Raw genomic sequence first — 13,603 nt, 5'->3', positions numbered from 1 at the left:
GTCTGAGGCAATGCAGCGACTAGTGCTGCGCTGCACCACGCCATATCTATGAGGCTATGAAAAACCACACAGGATGGCTTTATGAGGCCTCGTAGTTATTACTCTGCAGTGTGCGCCAATGGAGCTCCATTAAAAGTGACGTTTCGGTGGTGCACGGGGCATTTGAATGAGCCCCCAGGTTTATACCAGGTTTAGACCTGATACCTTTAAAGAGTTAGACTGTCAAGTAAATCATTAAATGCAATGAGTGGGGAGATTTGTCCTAAGAAGGAGAGGTGTGGCGCCGCGGCCAGGGTGACTAACTCCGGAATCTGGGGATCATGGTTCGATCACCGGGTCCGGCGGCAGATTAGCCCAACACCATGTGACTCTGGGCAATCGCTTGCTTAATCTTCCCGATGGCCCCCAGTGCCTCGAGACCCTAACGGGTGATGGTTTGCGCTTTACCAATGTTGAATATTATTATTATAAGTACAGGAGCGGACTTATCAAAATAAGTATTGGTACCATAATTTGATCTACTGCTTGCTCTATCAACACCACTTTGTCATTTCTTTCACTCAACAACATGTCCTGTTTCCTTATAAGAACAATTCTAACTTCCTTCCTTATTACACACATTTGTCACCAGTTTCATATAAACCTTTTCACATAGAGTGAACAGATCTCATGCTTGCTGTGTCACCAACATAAATGCCACAAATTTAGATTATATTATCAAAAACATTTAATATTGAATATTTTACTCAATTGATGTTTAGAGCCTTGTAAAAAGTCCCATGGTACGTGTTAAATGCCTTAGTAAATGTTATATGGAATAGAATATGGTATCAGTGATTATGTATGACAAAAAAGAGTATGAGGATGGTCTATGTATTGATATTCCTGTCCACGTGTAATTATTCTTGAAATACTAAGAAATATGTCAATATATGAATGTGATAAACCAACGATAAACCAACGATACCTCAACTGACCACTGACAGTATTGTCCTAAACATACCATTATAAAGTACCAAACATCCTTTTCGGCGTGGTATATGTATGAGTTAAGGGTAACCTGGCAGGACATGGTACCACCTTATGGACCGGCAATATAGAAGGAGTTTTCAAACTCATATAGATCTTTTAGAGCTCTCTATGTTAACGCTTACAATTTTGCAATCATAAATTCAATGTACAGGTAACACTCTTGTTTATGTTATTATGAAACACATCATGAAAATTCTCATAGCAAGATGGTAAATTAACTGTGCAATCAATAACAGGAGTTGACATTATTCCCTAAAAATCCTTTTATGGATAACTATGAGCTTGTACTTTAGTTATTGAACAGTAACTCATGCAATAATCGTTTCTATTGTTATTGCTGCTGAATCAATTTTAGGTTTATGTAACATGAACCATGAAAAACACAAATTCACTGTATGCTGGAGGTAGGGACATCAACTAGATAAACAAATTTGACTAATGACTTCCAATGCATACCACAGAAATCATGTCAGTTTGGAGGCTTACATTCCCTGAAGATAATGCTGAACCATCTGCTCCCCTAACTTCTTCAGGAACTTTCTTCTTTTTTTTTTATTTTATTTTTTTATTAAAGTTTTCAGGTATCCACAGTACATACATCCCATGCAAAATGGCACATAAATAGGATATCTGTAAATGTACATGACTGAGTTATACATACGACAGGTTACATTTCTTAGGATCAGAATAACAACAACAAAGAAAAACAGGTAGACGTCAGTACTACTAATCAATATCTCAAGTAAAAGCAAGCATCAGTCACGCTTTAGAATGTCCAATGCAGAATGAGCCAGACGAACACAAGTGAGTAACGGGCTAGCATAACATAATGAGCACGAATAAGGACATGCATTGTATGGACAGTAGCATTACCTGGCAGGACAATATGCTAGTTTACAGGTCAATAACATGTGAGCAATTTACGGGTCACTTTAAGCTGCACATGTTTGAGGTAGCTCCTCCATCCTTCCCGATGCTGGAGCATGCACACCGATTTGACTATCCTGACCCTCCATTTCAGTCGCTGGTGGTGTAGATGGCGGGGAAGCTGCCCTGGCCCATGCCCATACCAGAAATGGTTCCATATATCGCGGGGCCTAGATGCAGTGGGCATCAACTCCCAGTATGTGCCAAGTTGTGTGTGCCCGTATGTAACATCAGATAGCCAGGCTGCGAATGTAGGTAAGACCCTGCGACCCCATCTAATAGCCACCCGTCTTCTGGCATACAGCAGGAGCAAAGCATGTAGTTTACGTCTTTTAGGTTCTGGGCCCAGTGATCAACCACAGAAGACCAATATGTGGTGTTGGGTCATCCGACCTGTCAATTATCTGATTGATAGCATCAAAAATTTCAGTCCAATAGTTAGTAAGGAAAGGGCAATCCCAAGCCACGTGTTAGAACGTGGCATCTTCCATGCCACATCTCCAGCATCTAGTGTCATCTCTCAAACCCATGCGATGGAGGCTGACAGGGGTACGGTAATATCTATGTAGGAATTTAAAATGTATCAGGCGGAGTTTGTAATTAGGTGAGAGTTCTAGGAGTTGTTTGCAGCAGAAGGACCACTGTACCGCGCTCAATGGCGGGTTCTGTTCTCTATTCCAAAGGTTCATGGAATTGGGCAGCGTAATCGGGGCTTGGTCTTGCATGGTGGTGTATATGCGAGTCACTAGTTTTTTGGGTGAGGCTCGAGCTAATATGTTTTGGAGTGCCAGCAATGTTGTAGGCTCGTCCGGAAAACCGTTCCAGAGTGCACGGCAGGAGGACTTCAAATTGTGATAGGTAAACATGTCCCTGAACGGTATAGGCGATCCCTCCTCTCCAATTTGTGGATCCCTAAATTTCCCATCCGGGTATACATCCGCAAATGTGCGCAAGGGAGTGCCAGCTAGGGACATCACACCATCACTTTCCGCCAAACAGGGAATCATTGGGTTCCGTTTCAGTGGAATGGCTGGTGCATATAAGCATGGGAGTCGAGCTTGCCGCTGCAACTCCCACCATACCCAGCGCAAGGTGTCGGCCGAATCAACATCTGTAGTAGGTCTTGGAGTTTTGTGATAAAGCGCCATACTCAAGGGCAGTGGGGCCACCGAGTCCAGCTCAACCGCCACATGCGGCTGATAGGGCGTCGGGTATGCCCAGAAATGCAAGAATTGGGCCTGCGCGCATAGAGCATATAAACGCATGTCCGGAGCACCCAACCCCCCTTGCCGCAATGGCAAGGTCAACAAGGCCCAGGAAACTCTGGTTTGAGTGCCTGCCCATATCAAGGATAAAAGTTGAGAACGCAAACAAGTAAAAAAGTGTTTAGTGAGCGGAATCGGGATGTTCGTAAACAAATATAGAAATTCGGGCAGTATTATCATTTTCGTTAGCGCCACTCTTCCAGCAATAGAGAGTGGTAATTTCGACCGTTTTGCCACCTTGCCCTCAAGCCAATGCACAGCCCGTCCGAAGTTCAAAGACCAAATGTTCTGGAGGTTGCGGCTTATCCATTTTCCCAGATACTTTACTTCCTCTGCCTCCCAGCGCAGTGGGAACTCTGACTGTACCTCCGGTGTGTTGTCTGTTAGGGGAAATATTACCGATTTGGTCCAGTTTATGGACACTCCAGATAGGCCACTAAATTTCACAAATTCCCGCAGCAGAGGGTTCAGGTTGTCAGCCAGGTTCAGGATGTAGAGGGTAACATCATCCGCATAGAGGGAAATTAATAAACTGCGCGTACTAAAATCTATCCCTCTACTAGTATGATGTTGCCATATTCGGGCTGCGAGCGGTTCCATAGCTATGGCGAATAATAAAGGAGATAGAGGGCATCCCTGTCTAGTTCCTCGGGAGATCTCGAAGGGGTCTGATATCATACCGTTGGATGTATGACATTACAACGCATGCTTTTACCACGCATGCCTTTACATCGCAGTTTTTAGAACGCATGCTGTTACAACGCATAGCGCTTAGGGGTGCTGGATAGTGAATAGTTTAATTTACTATTCCAACTCCAGTCCCCATGGATAGTAGGGAAGGTGTTGGATAGTAAATTAAATCCATTCCCTATCCTAGAGCGCCCCCCAGTGCAATGCGTTGTAATGACATGCGTTGTAATAGTTGCGTCGTAAAGGCACTGCGTGGTAAAAGTTGCGTTGTAAAGGATGTTTCCCCATACCGTTAACTCTCATGCTGTCGGCTTGGTGTAGAGGAGGCGTATCTGGTTGATAAATAAAGGGCTGAATCCCATACGTTGCAATAAGCGAAATAAATATGGCCACTCAAGAGAGTCGAATGCTTTTGTTGCATCCAGAAACACCGCAGCCGCATGGACAGTGGGATGGAGATAATGCAAGACTGAAAATATGGTCCTTAGGTTATGAGATGTGGAGCCCCCTGGTATGAACCCAGATTGGTCCGGCAGGGCCACCATCGGGAGGAGAGGTTGTAGACGGTCAGCAATGAGTTTAGCGAAGATTTTTACATCAACATTAATGAGGGAGAGGGGCCTGTAAGAGTCTAGAGGTTGGCTATCTTTGTCCGGCTTCAGCAATGTAACAATCAGGGCTTCTCTCATCGATGCCGGAAGGATCTCCAATTCCACAGATTCCGCAAATACCGCGTGCAACCGTGGCGCTAATTCCTCCACATATGTTTTATAAAACGCAGTGGTGAGCCCATCCGGGCTGGCGCCTTATTTAACGGCAAACCCTTAATCACTTTCTCTATGTCTTCGACCGTCACTGGGAGGTCCATGTATTGACTGTGTCCATCATTGAACCAAACCAGCGCGATGGAATCTAGAAGGTCCTCAAGATTTTCCGGAGTGGTAGTGTGCCTGGTTATGTACAAGTCAGAATGGAAAGTTTTGAATGCTTGTAGAATGTCACCTTGACCTACGATGGTGTTTCCTGTGGGGCTATCAATTGTGTGTATGTATTCAGATTTTGCGGTACTTGCCAGGGTGCGGCTCGATCTATCACCCTCCCCGTAATGCCGGGCCTCCGCATGCTTACCCAGGAATTTCAATTCCCGCTGTGCTTCCTCAGTAAAGTCTAGCAATTTCGCTTTCAGTTTGGCTGCTGTTTCAGGCGTAGGGTCCGCGCAGAATTGATTCTCTAGATCTTTTAGTTTGCCCTCAATTGTGCCAATAGTACTTCTAATGGCCTTAAGGACCCCCGCCTGCTTCGCAATACACTTTCCTCTTATAACCACCTTGAAGGCGTCCCACAGCACCGAGTCCGTGGACACCGAGCCTGAATTAATATCAAAATAATCTGTAACATCTTTCCTTATCTCCTCCTTGAAAGCTTCGTCAAGGAGCGCATGCGGCGGCAGACGCCAACTAAATGCACGGGTCGGGGCACCAGGAATGTTCAACTCCAATAAACATGGGGCATGATCCGATAGTGAGAGGGCCATTCCATCAACACGAGCAGTCGAGGCGGCCACATCTGGGGTGAGCAGCCAAAAATCTAATATGGACCAGGCAGCATGGTGACTCAAGATATACGTACTCTCACATGCAGCGGGGTGCCTCACTCTCCAAATATCTGTCAGAGCCCCTTTCAGCATAATGTCATGTAAGGCTTGGTTAGCGTGTGGATGTAGCGGTCTAGATGCACCTTTGCGGTCACCGGAATCATCAAGTACCACGTTGAAATCACCTCCCCAGATTATGGTATCACAGTTCCTCCCAACAATTCGAGCCCAGACAGTTCTAAAGAATTCAGGTTCATCTACGTTCGGACCATATACTGCTGCTAATGTTACTAGTTTGCCACTAAGCACCCCATTCACCACAATATACCTCCCATCCGGATCAATGTATGTGGTACACTCTCTCCAGTCCATGCCTTTACGCAACAATATCGCCACCCCTCGAGCATAGTTAGAATATATGGCAGAATATGTGGTCCCCCATCTAGCATGCTTGAATTTTACTGATGGCTGAGAGTTAATATGAGTTTCTTGGAGAAAGCAAACATCAATGGCATGCCTTTGTAAATATGTATGCATCAACGTTGCTTTTCTACCATCATTTAGACCTCGGATGTTCCACGTTAGGATTTTAGTCACTCCCATGGGTTATGAGCAAATTGTGTGCTGCCGTTCTCAACATGGCTCTCAAGAAAGGTGTGATGCATGACAATGTTAAACATACAGTTATCGTACTGACATCTTACCAATCATCCAACTAACCCCATCCCCCCACCCACATCAACCCCCCAATTAGGTCGTGTCTGAACCCCCCATAAACACGCAGAGCGTGGAAACTCACAAACAATGGGAAATTTCCCGTGGGGGCGAGGTGACAAAGGCATACTCCCCTGTGCACAAAGGGTGGCTAAGCTTCGAGCAGCAGACCTCTCCCAGAGGCGGCACAGACCAAGCACATATAACAGCATATAGACATAAACCGCATGTAACAAGCCCTCACAGGCAAACGAAAGGTGAGGACACTTACGTAGCCTCAAAACCAACCTCAAGGCATACTCTCATTATTTAAACATTGTTGTCAACATATGTAGTATTCACATGGCATAATAAGCAGGTAGATGAGCACTGCCAAAGTGCACATGTTTCATGGCAGCACTCAGTCATTATCACAGATACGGTTCACCAGAGGGTCCACCCCAACTCCTTTTCGCTTCTCAGTGGGCCCACAGATATGCTTCGCAAACTTGAGTGCTGATTTGGCGTCCACAAAGAAATGAGACGTGCCCTCATGTGACACCCTGAGCTTGGCTGGATAAAGTAGGGAGTAGGGGATTTGTGCTTGTAAAAGTAATCGTTTGGCCGGAAGAAATTCCCGGCGTGCAGCCTGCACCGCAGGGGTGAAATCAGGGTAAAGTGATATATTATTCCCTTTATGGGTGATAGGGCCACGCTCTCTGGACAGCCTCAGGATGGTGTCTCTGTCCTGATAGTTCAGAATCTTCGCGAGGATGGGTCTGGGCGTACCTCCAACTGGTGGCTTAGGACCCAGCGCCCGATGTGCTCTTTCAACCGCAAACACCGAGGACAGATGAGGGTCGAATAGTTCTTGGAGCAGATCAGCCACAAAGGTCTCCATCCTGGGCATAGCTGTAGTTTCCGGAATCCCTAGGAGGCGAAGGTTGTTTCTCCGAGAGCGCGCTTCAAGGTCATCATTCTTCGCCCTTATGACCGTGAGTAGTTTGTCCATGTTGAGGAGTTGCTCTTTTGTCTCCTGCCTGAACTCATGAAATTCGGTTTGCCTGTTTTCTAGGCTGTCCAATCTTGTTTCATGCGTCGTGACCTGCGATTTGACTGCGTCTAGTTGCGAGGTCAGGGTGTCCAGTTTGGCGTCTATACTTTTCAGGCTCAAGCGCATTTCCAGCATGAGCGACTTCAGATCTCCACCTTGGTCCTCTATAACATCATCCTCTCCCGATGCACCTTGGTCCTGTTCAGGTGGTTTCCCACCCTTTGCAGTAGGGAATGGTATTTTTCACTGTCTGGCGTCTGACCTGACCATGATGTGACCGCCATATGACTCTGTACTCACAATATAGGTACACACAGCACACTGTAGTCCAGACCTTCAAACAGGGCGCAGGCCAAGGGTACACCCTCTTGTTAACGCCAGTATATGCAGTCAGCCCCACAGACAATCAGTTGGGGGGAGCAGTATAGGATATAGCCTGAAAGCAGGGTCAGACGCGGTCAGTAGCCATCTTCACCTCTACGGATGTGCGGTAGTTAATGCCTGCAGCACACACAAAAATTCCACGATCGGGACTTCATCACACAATCCACCAGCTACCCTAGTTACATTCGCAGGGTTTAACCACAGGTGCCATGATATACCCTATGATCCCAGGATCCAGGTTAGTTAGCTAGGATGTAGAGCTACACTGCAGCAAGTTTCAGTAGGCGCCTCAGCAGACAAAAGGGCGGCGAAGTATAACGCAGTGTAGAAGATGGCGTCTCGCTAGTGCTCACAATGGCAGGGAACAGCACGCCCGACACGTATGCCCCGGGTTCGTGTAGCGTTTCACCACAGGTTTCAACAGTAGTGACCCTTATGCCTCAGCTATGTCCACCACAAAGACCACGCTTCACCAGGCAGACAGGCATAGCCCCGTAGCACAGCGTGACAGAGTCAACTACACAAGGATCGTAGTGGGACTTCAGGGCAATTATCAGGAGGACCCCAGCAGGTCGGAGACATCGGGGGAAAGATACAGCGCGCCACACAGTTTATCCCGGCCCCAGCGATATTGGGAACAGTTCAGCGCCACGTCAGGGCCGCCTAAATAATGGCTGCCGTGCTGATCAGCCTTCTCAGTGTCCTTCAGCAGGATTCCGACTGCAGGCAGGTATTGCAGGGCAATGTGAGGGGTCTCAGCACTAACCTCACCGGTGGGGGTCTGCAAAGCACTCCGTGTAGATTCCGCGCCTCACACGGCAGGTCACAGCCGCTGCCTCCAAGCGCGTCCTGCCCAGCCTCCGGCTTGATTTCAGAGCGGGGCTCGAGTTTCGGTGTCCTTCTCCGGCCTTCCACTAGCCCCTCTTTCCGCTCGTCTTCGGCTGGCAATATTTCACTCCTTACATCAGCCTACGGGCTGAAAGTCAGATCAGCCGGTGCGGTTACTTCTCCGGTTTCCGCGCTGATGTCTGCGCCGCCCAGAGCGAAGGTTTTCTAAGGATTATGGCAGGATAAATAGCTTAGCTGGCGGAGCTCGCCTAAGTAGCGGCCATTTCGCAGCCCTGCAAGCCACGCCCCCCCTAGGAACTTTCTTCTTGACCACAAGTATCTGTAAAGATTGTGCAAGCTTCATAACCATACAGTCCATACAGAGGCGCCTGAATCTAAAATTCCTGAAACAATTTTATATTTTCTCAGGGGGGTAGTCAATTTCATACGAACTATCAAATAAGCAATACCCAATCAGGAACAAACTGATTTTCTCACTAGACAAAGAGGATCCCTTCATTGTTGAGGAACCCACTTTTCCTGTGGCTGTAACTTTTCTAACTGTGCTATTACTGGTATTTGAATCTTCAAATCCTGGGTTTGCTCTGACAATCTAAAATATCCAGATTTACCACAGCACATATAATTCACTTTGCACATGCCTTCTATTTTTTTCTTCTTTTGACAGAGGACCATATCTAGTAGATGCATAGGTTCAGGACTAATTAAACTTTTATGGTGATCGTATTCTTCTTTGAGCGTTGCTGCGCTAAAAGATGATCTAATTGTACAAAGATCTAAGAGCTCTGCACACTTTGTAGAAAGATTTACAACTTGTGCTAATACACCTTTCAATTTATTTCATAAGCCTTTATAAAAGAGTAGACCTCTTCTCCTCAGACCAGCCACTCTCCACTACCATACGATAAAAGGTGGTGATATAACTTATTGCATCTTGATGACCTTTTTTTAAATTCAGTTCAGTTCCATTCAAAAACTTTATTGCGGTTTGATATAACCATAAAAGCATATGCATTGTTAAAAAAACTGTTTTCAAACATTCTTCCCTTTTTTTTTAAATTACATACATTAAAAAATAGACCAATTGATTTAGAATACATCAACAGTGCAAATTATCAGAATAGGAAGACAAAATTTAAAAACTATAACATTTTAAATTATATCTAGATGAAATTAAAAAAATTGTGAAATTACATTTATTACACACATTCATTCCCAAAGTCTACAAGATTTAATTAATACAGATGGATAACAGAATTTAACTAACTAATTTCCTACGTATAAGCCACATTGAGAACAGAAACTTTGGAACTGCAGCTACTATCACTGTACTAGTATCAGTTCTCAGAATCCTATAGAAGACAAGATAATTCCTAATACCAAGGTTTTTACATAACGGGATAACCCACTTCTTCCGGATTGCTGCATATATAGGACATAAGAGTATAACGTCTAGGGGGGTTTCCTCCTCCTTCCCACATCCTGGACATGGGCGGGAATGGCCTCCCGTCCACCTATCAGTAAGTGCGTGTAGGGGCAGAGTTCCGTATCTAAATTGTAAGAATAGCTTCTTCGCTAAAGTGGGTTGTATAGCATTAGCATCTAGTTCAGGTTCAAAGCTATAATGTGGCTTGAAGTCGAGGAACTCGTGGGTTAGGCTTGAAGTTTTGGCAGAGCCATGTACTTTCATTAGGTTGTAATCTTTTATTGTTAGGGCAAGTGTTTTCTTGAAGATGGCAGTACTAGAATCCTCAGGATTAATTCAGAGGTTCTCCAGCCCGATCGAAATAAAGGACTGCCTAACAAATGAGAGCCAGGGGATCTTATCGGTTCCTAAAGAACCCAATACCCCTTTTAGTTCTTCCTTATAGCTCGCCAACTCAGGAGTACTCCAAAGTCTCCTCCAATACAACAGAGGCCGCAAAGCTATAACCTCAGAAATCGGACGGATATTTAAATCAAGCCTTAGCGGCACAAGCGGCGTATTAGTTGGGAGGGACATAATCTGCCTAATAAAATTATTTTCTGTAATAGTTAATTCATTTGATGCTGTGTAGCCCCAGAGTTCCGCCCCATAAAGGGACGAAGACCTTGCTTGAACACTAAAAATTTCAAGAGGGGCACTTATCTTTTTTACAACACATTTTTTTTGTACATTTAGAATGCCCCGACAGCCTGCGTTAGTTTTAGGTTCGCCTTGACCTTTTGGGGACCCCACCCCATATTATCGTTCAGCGTTAGACCCAGATACTCAAAAGTAGGGACCCTATCCAAAGGCATACCCTCCATCATAGGGTGAGGGGAATTGGTAGTATTGGCATTAAAAGCCATATACTTGGTTTTATCGATATTGACCACCAGATTCCTTTTTTGCAGAATTTAGTGAATTGATTTAACACCCGCTGCATGACCATAGGTGATTTAGAAAGCAGCAGGGTGTCGTGTGCAAACATAAGGGCAGGAAATCTTTGAGAGGCCAGTTTGGGGGAGTCGATATCTTTAGTTGCCAGAAGCTCGTCTATGAGCCCATTAAGAAAAAGGGAGAAAAGGGTGGGGGCAAGGACACAGCCCTGTCGAACACCCTTTTCAACTGGAAAGGGGCCCGTTAATTGTCCATTCTTACCGTATCGAACTCTGGCATATGTCCCTTCGTGGAGAAGTTTAAATTGATAACATAGATATGGCGGAACCCCCATTGATAACAGTAGGTTCCAAAGCAGGTTGCTGTCCACCATATCAAATGCGGACTTCAGGTCCACAAAGGTTAGATAAAGGCTTCCCCCATCCAATACAACATGTTTCCAATGGAGGACCTGGAGCCTGAAGAGTTGGTCAGTAGTTGAAATGTTAGCCCTAAAACCCGCTTGAAGCGGGGTCAGGATACTGTTCTCATCGATCCAGTCCTGCAGACGTTGCAAGAGGAGCCGGGCAAAGATTTTCGGGCTCACGTCGATAAGGCTGATGGGCCTATAATTGGACGGTTTGAGCGGAGAACCCTTTTTATATATGGGAATTATCTCCACCCCGTCCAAGTAGTTGGTAACGGTAAGCCATGGAGGATAGCATTGAACAGTAATGACAGATATGGGGCCCATATAATCTGTTCGTCTCTAAAAAGGTCACCTGGGATCCGGTCTAACCCTGGCGCCTTGTTATGTTGGAGGCTTTTAAGTGCCGTTTGGACCTCCATAAGCGTACAGGGTGGTGTACCCCACATTGGGCCTATGGTCAATAGGCTAGACGGGGGTTCACCACTCTTGTTCAGATTAATAGAATAGAGCTCTTTAAAATGGAGAGCCCAAGATTCTTCAGGAATGTTAGGATCGATCAATGTTTTACCCTCCGGTTTCCCGGTATGAACGAGATTCCAGAAGGTCCTTGAATCTTTTCTGTTAAGCGCAGACCTGATGGCTTGCCATCGTTCTGCTTCCCATTCCGATTTAGCATTGTGAATTATTTTCTTATATGCCTGCCTAACTTCTGTGACATATGCCTTGTTGCCTTGCTTAAGGGCTTTAAGAAGTGCACACTTTGCGTCCCTACAACCCCTAGTAAACCAGGGATTTGTGTCCCCCGGCTTTTTGAGCTTGGCAGGGCCTGTTTTGTAAAAAGAATCCGCCAAAGTTGCAACCAGTTCCTTATGAATTCCACCTATATCTGCTCCCACACCATTAGCTGTGTTATTGACAAGAATGGGATTTACCCTTTCAAGTTGGGGAAGTATTCTTTGGTACAGAGTGGCCATATTTTCTCTAGACTGCTTAATCGTTGCCCAGCGAATTCGCCTCCCGCCTTGCACCACTCTTAGATCACTATTGTTGGACCTGCGATGGGCAAGCCCAGCACAAAGGGGGTAGCTTGGCTCAAGTGACAAGGCAAGTGAAGGCTGTAGTGTTAAGCCGGCTCTGACCCAATAATAACTCCTTGTACATCCACACCAAGAAGAAGGACACCACACCACTGCTGTAGAAAAATATGATTCCTTTATATAAAAGTTCTTTGTTGTAAATAGGGTTGACTGGGAAAGCACATATACATTTCTTTTGGTCATACAGTTCTGGTAATAAATAGTATTAATAAATAGAATAACTTCAGGAATGAGTATCACAATAAATATCAGAATAAATATCAGAATAAATATCAGAATAAATATTGGTTCATTTAAATAAACAACCACATGTTTCTTCTGGTATCGCTGCCACCAATTAAATACTTTAGAATCATTACATCTGCAATAGGTTTCAAATGGGAAAGATAACTCTTACAGTTTATGCTGTTTTCAATGACCAGGTATAAGGCTTCTCTGAGCACAAAATAAGGTTTGGGACTCTTTAATAATCACTCAAGGCGTATGCACGTATATCTAGAAGGCAAGGAAACACAGTAAATACATCATTTGCACTCGGCGGTCACCGGGATAGGATCTCTGCTTGGCCGGTGAAGTCTATGCGCGCCTATGGGCTTTAGCACCACTTGAGCACAGGCGGCACCAGTTCAAAGTCATTAGGCTGACGAACGGGCTGCCGGAGAGGTCACACAACCTTCGCGCACAGTCAAGTAAATGCCGGTTCACAGTTCCTTCACAACGCTGCATTCACTATGAGAAAACGGGCCCACCTCACATCGGCTGCAATCAAGATACGATTCAGTCGGGCACAGCACTCCTCTCGTTAGCGACGGGGCTCTCAGGGGCTCCACGGACCTCCCTCCGACTTCCGCATTCAGGGTGGTTCCCGCCCACAGCTACAGCTCCCGGGTCACTGGGGAGTGGCAAAGAAGCTAGTCCCGCCCAACGAAGGCCAGCCTTTCACCGCCCCGGCGCACCACCTCACCTTCAATCTGCGCAGGAAGCGCTCTACGCTGGTGGGGCTCGGAGACGTCCGAGCTCCCCTCTAGAGGCACCGGTCGCGAAGGGGGCACAGCTGACGATCGCGGTCGCGGCGAACTTGCTCTCGCCTCGCGACTCGATATATCGACCACAGTTCACCACCGGGGGGGCGGAGAGGCACACGAATCAGGCCACAGTCTTTGGGGGCAATGAGGCACTCGCTGGGCAGGCGCTGTAGGCGTAGGATCACTTCTCACGTAGCTGACTGGAACGCCAGTCAGACACAA

Source organism: Lissotriton helveticus, chromosome 6, assembly GCF_964261635.1.
Source record: "Lissotriton helveticus chromosome 6, aLisHel1.1, whole genome shotgun sequence".
In the NCBI taxonomy this organism is placed as follows: domain Eukaryota; kingdom Metazoa; phylum Chordata; class Amphibia; order Caudata; family Salamandridae; genus Lissotriton; species Lissotriton helveticus.
This window is presented reverse-complemented; position numbering follows the sequence as displayed.